The following is a 6,143-nucleotide window of genomic DNA, read 5'->3' as shown; positions in this document are numbered from 1 at the left end:
TAACTTGATAGGTGTGATCATCAGCAAAAATGATCCTTATCCAGGATCAGGCCGTCTCCAGTGGAATGGGTTGTGTCCTTCTGCGCCTGGCCAGTCGAGGCTCCTGCGCAATGGCAGAGGAGCGTCACCTCACTGGCAGAGAGACAGCAGCTGAAAAATAAAATGATATTTTATTATCATTTTATTTTTCAGCTGCTGGCTGAGCGAGCATGTGCAGGGATGGGCAAGGTTGGGCCATGGGAGGAAGAGTGGAGTGAGTGCACTTAAGTGCGCATGTCAGTTTGGCCGACCGGGCTATGGCCAGCCAAACAGACATGTGCACTTAGGTTTCAACAACCCAGCTGTATTGGACAGCCAGGTTGGAGAAACAGCATAGACTCCAAGTGCCTCTGCAGGTGGTAAAGCAGCCCACTCAGTCCAACCCCTCCGCTGCTCTCATGCTTGATAATAGCATGAGAGCAGTACAGAGATTGCACCGGGGGTCCCTGACGCTGCTGGGACCAGGAAGAGGAGCGCGAGGAGGCCAGCAGCACTAGTTAAGTTTTATTTATTTTTATTATTAATCCCCCCCCCTGCTTCCCCTGCACCCCATCCACCGGCCCCACTACTTTTCAATTGCGTCGGTGTCCATTGTACCTGGCTAACACAGACACACTCAGCTGCACTAGTACTCTGGCAACTGATTTATCAAGACTTTGAGCCACCGCAAAGTACAAGCACAAGGGGCGTTCCATTGGTGATACTCGGGTGTTTCCAGGAAAACCACTCATGATTTTTGATGCAGAGCCCCAGCTGCTTTGCACAAAAAACAGAATGCCTCTTTGAGACAGGTGGAAGGAACAAGAAATGTTTTCATTTCTCTTAACATTGCACACACTGGATGTGTGCTGCACTGTGCAGCACACATCCAATGGGTGAAATGTTTCAAAAAATATCTAAGCATAGTATTTTGTACTGAAAGGGAAATATTCCAGTACAAACTTTATGCTGGACAAGACACACTATGGTGCAAAGGTGTGTGCATAGCGCTATGCAGCCTCAAGAACGCCAATTCAGAGGAAAGAGAAGCAGCAGGCCATAGTTAGTAAATATAGGCATGAGCTGCTCTCTCCCTAGTGCAACGCAGCACTGCAACTTTGCGTGCCCTACTTTTTGTAAATCTGCTCCTCCATCTACTTTGCATTCAGAACAGCAACCTGAAGGTGGTGAGGAAGATCTATTTTGATTTTCACCTAAGCTCAACTCAAATGCCTCACTTAAAGGGCCCACAATCTCATCCTATCTGGGAGCTAGTTCACAAAAAAGTGATAGAAGTACTCTGTCACATCCCAGTCCATCATTCTTTTCCTACAATGCCACCTTAGTTTGGACACACCCAAATGGATATCTGTCGAACTCATTCCAATAGAAGCAGTCGAGCCAGAACAGATGCTGCCTGGACAGTTACACAGGCGTAACATAACGTCTGTTTGTAAAGCGTATGTTCACACGGAAGGGTATCTTGGCTCTGACTATTAGATGTTTATTGTTACCCAACTAAATGGTACTCATTTTATAGACTTCAGAAGGATGAAAGGCTGAATGGACTTGCTGGGATTTGAACCTGTGACCATGAGGTCAAACACAGCCCCCTACAGTGGATGCAGTTGTCCACTAAGCCACCAGACACGGCTATCAGGCAACCCAAGACCAGTTTTGCCCAGGTCTCTTCAGTCAGATGTAGTTTGGTTGCAGTGGCATAGTGAGCACAACACTCAAGTATCAGCATACCATTCATACTGAGGGCATTGCACTGAAATATACTAAAAAATGAAGGGTGGAATGCTTGAATTTCTCTCAGTCACTGGCAATTACCCAGGCCGCATGCCTGTCAATTGTTATTTTTCATACCGTGACCCCTCAGTATGGATCCAGTTATATGCAAATCAATTTTGACCCTGCTCTAATACGAATAGTCCAGCCAGAATTGGCAGCCCCCGCGCCACATAACATGGCTGAGGCACCTGCTTCCCCAGTAGATTACGTCCTGTTGGCACAGGTTAATGACACTTGCCCAACCAGACACCCAAAGACTCCTTGGGGTGGTGGTAGGCTGGAGCGCCTGATTTAGGATTAGTGGAAATCCACACTACCATCAATGACACAAAAGTGCGTAAAACAATCATGCAAGAATTACCTTGTGCTCGAGGACAGGTAGGTCACAGAGCCAGAAATACGACCAGGGATTGGAACTGGATATGGAAAAAAGGGGGCAACCAAGGTTTATATAGTCTATGCAGTCTGGTCCACTGAAGCAGGAGTTCCCAGTTGTGCAAAAGTTATTTCTGCACAATTTTGCCATGACCACATACATACACCACAATCATCACTCAACATAGTCATTCAAGCAGTTTCCTCCTTCCAAGAAAGGGTTTGCTGAGCTACACAGTTACCATGATACATAGTTAATCACCGGGTATCCCCCCCATTTGCAAAAACAGGTCAGCATCATGATCTGAACTGAACTGTACATGACTACTTACAAGCTATGGGGGATCACTCGGCATACTGTAGTTCCCTTTCTTACTTACAGGCACACAGACAGTCTTATAACCAAGGTCGACAGAGTACAAACACACTGGTCTTCAAACAGGGAAAGTGACTGATGCGCTTTATAAGGTTTCCAGTTTGCACACCATCAGGACTATCATCCCACTACATTCTAAGGGTATGATGTGGTGCAAGGGTTTACAAGTTTCACACATTAAGTTAACTTTCATGGAGAGCTAAGAATTGAATACCTTTGTGGGCATGACTATGTTTTTTTATAAGAATGACAACCTACATGAGCCTCTCTACAATTTTATTTTAAGAAGCTGACTGAAAATAATGCAAAGTATATACAAGTCAGCACCAAAGAAATGTAACATTTGAATAATTCCTGGAGTCCTTTCATATTCAGAAATCTTATATTCTATACTTCAAAACCATGAACACTGTTAGTGCCTTATTAAACTGACACAATTGTTTGATTGTGCAATTGCGACAGTCCCCCCCCTCACCCAACTGCTAACCATAAAACCACAGAATCTACGTTATCTTCGCCTGAAACAAAATCCTTAAGTTAATGAATTAAAAGTAGTAGTGCCTTCCAAATACGGGCAGATTTAAAATAGGAATACAAAAAGCACTTAACTTTAAAACAGCACAGGCTACTGAAAGTAAATTAGCAAATATATGTATTTATACCCAATTTAAAAACCTCTCGCGAAAACTATCTCCCACCTTCTCCCTACCGCTTCCACTGTAAGAATCGACAGACGTTAGAACGTTTCTCTGACTTTTAACAATAAACGCAGACCATATCTCCTATGCATTACTACTAAGACTACAATTATTTACGCACCTTCTGTGTTATTGCAAATTATACCTAAAGATTTAAGTGAAGTATGTTAGAGTTTAACAAAATTGTTTTTTGAAGTGGGGTATTTTTTTGTGGTTTCTCATTATGGGTAGTTACCTCTTATATCTTAGGTCTTTACATTTGTACTTATTTCTTGATGTTTACTAACAAAACTGTGAACTTAATTACATTCTGGGAAAATATATATATATATTTTTAAATCAGAGTTGGCATAAAATTCTTTATTATAGGCCACTCAGATTCCATCTTCTGTATATACTGCTGTTGGCTTTCTTCTATGCCTATTAAACTGCTCACAAATGCCAGTGTATTCATCACTTTAGGAAGTACTTTCTTCTTTTACTAATACATGAATTTCCAAAGTGCGCTTGCACAAAGCATGTTTCCTTGTTCTATTGTCAATATGATAGCTAAGCAAAATGTTTTTTTAAAGTTTTTATTTAGTTAAAATAGGCAACAGTGACCACTTTTAATGCATCTCTGGTCGTATCTGCACCCAAAGGTAAACGAGGACCCATTTTGAATTATGCTTCTAGACCTGATTAAAATTTACATTACTCTTTGGATTTGGTGTCAGGGCTTTACATTTACTCCATCCCAACCTACAAAGTAGTTTCCATACATTTATCAGCTGAATGAATAGCCTTTCTGCCTACATATGTTTAAAAACATTGTTTTTTGCATGCCTTCAAAATTATCATAAGACATGGGACCCGGTTTTAATTGTCAGGTCTGTGCTCTTCAATAGCACAAGTGATCTTAGGTGTCAAGCACTTTTAAAGAATTTTTTTTTTATCTGCAGCCTACAGCGGGAGGATTTATTTTAAACAAGCACTGCTCTTTCCACACAAAACAGGATATTTTGTCTATTTGCTGCTTTCATGTAAAACTGCTTCTTCTACTTCTCCAGTCCAGAAGCAAATTAGTTTCTCCAATAATAGCACCGAAAAATGTGAGAATTGTGGCATTTTTAATGTTTCCCTTCTATTGCGTGTGCTACACTCACAAGTATTTGCTTCCGATTATCATGGTTTCGTCTCCTGTAGGACTATTCAATTTTCCTAGGTGTGACATTTCAGAACAGAAAAACTATAGTAGACAGCCAGGGTTCCGAATTACATTTCATTGTGAATAGCAAAAAAGAAGACACACATAGCAAACTCTTACTTATCCATGTGCTCATATGAGTAGGCGGAGGACCTGCGCACCCTAGCTATGCTTTAACACCGCACCTTCTTCAGGCCCTGCTTTATATTGTAATACGGATCTGTGTATAGTTTGTAATCTGTGAAATAAAGTTGGTATGTTTTCAATGAATGGACCATTTATCTGAACTACCGCAACAGATCATCCAAGTAATTCTTTTTGTTTCTACAAAAAAGTAATTCCAATGTGCTCTTTCATAGGATGTATAATTGAGCAACACTAAACCTGTGAAGTTCTAAGCTCTGATCCGGGTCTGGAAAGTCAACGTGGCACCAGGAAGTCGAACATTTCACCAAGAAGCTAACTAATTGCCATACCTTTTACCAGTTCTGTTTTCGGTATTGGACTGGGGAGGCAGGTGGGTTTCTAGCACCATTTGCAAGCTAATTCAGCTTTACTTCCACACATACTGTGGCAAATTTTATTTCCATGAACAAAGTGTTCTCAAACAAAACCAACTGTAGTAATTTACAGTGCAGCATGTTTCTTTCTTCAGGTCTTCTTTAGGAAAAGTCTCATAGCTAAGCAATAGGATGAGCCTCCCAAAAGGGAAAAATAAGCAAGCCCAAATAACGGCTTTAATGAAACAGGCGGGAGGGATGAGAACTAATTTCCTGCTAGGCGGAACAACCATTTGTTGCTTCAGAAGAGGAAAGAAAAAATCCAACTCCTTTGGATAGCCAATGTGGCAGATAGCAGGCAGGCCTGTGATATGGCAACAAGATTCTTGCCTCAGTGTCCACTCCCTTGGCGAATATAGGTCCTTGCATCACTGTTGGAACTTGGTCAAAAACAACTTGAGGGCATGCATGTGTCACTTTTGAGAACTTCTGATCTATTTAAATAATAATAAAAAAAGTAATTTGATTATTCTAGTTACCAATATGTCTTATATAATTATTGTAGATTGTTTCTTCCCATTCATAATGTCCTTGCATTTAACGGGTGTTTACATTACCACAGCCTGAAGGCAAATACTAGATCACTTAATTTTAAAAGCAAATTAAGAAAAAAGTGAAGGATTCGTCTCCATGTTACCTATTATCAAATTGCTTTGAGGTTTCTCATTTTTTACATGTATTTGAAGAAAGAGCACAGAACATAAGCAGCCAAAATAAAATGCAGTATGCAGCAAGCTCATCAATGAGGTGAGGAATTAACATTAAGTTGTTTAGAACACAACCAACCCCCATGAGAAACCCCTCCGAAAAAAAAAAAAAAAACAAAGTAGTAAATGAGTTTAACAGGCGCGTTTTAGTCTACAAATGGCTACTTCACTCCAGTGGGTTACCAAGTTCTACAACACTCCTGTTTGCCATGCCTGTCCTCGGTTGTTAACAACGGCTGTATCCACAACCAGTGTGCTTTTCAAAGTATCATCTTACTAACTGGGGTGCAGCTACCAATTCAAGTTTCATCGCATTGTGGCACTGAAAAGAGGCAACCACAGCACTCATCTCCAGAGGAATGGAAAGAAACAATGCATTGCACGAGCAATCTTCAGCTTTCAAGAATATTACATTGACCAACGAAA

The sequence above is a fragment of the Pleurodeles waltl genome, chromosome 12 (genome assembly GCF_031143425.1).
Source record: "Pleurodeles waltl isolate 20211129_DDA chromosome 12, aPleWal1.hap1.20221129, whole genome shotgun sequence".
NCBI classification, from domain to species: Eukaryota; Metazoa; Chordata; class Amphibia; order Caudata; family Salamandridae; genus Pleurodeles; species Pleurodeles waltl.
This window is presented reverse-complemented; position numbering follows the sequence as displayed.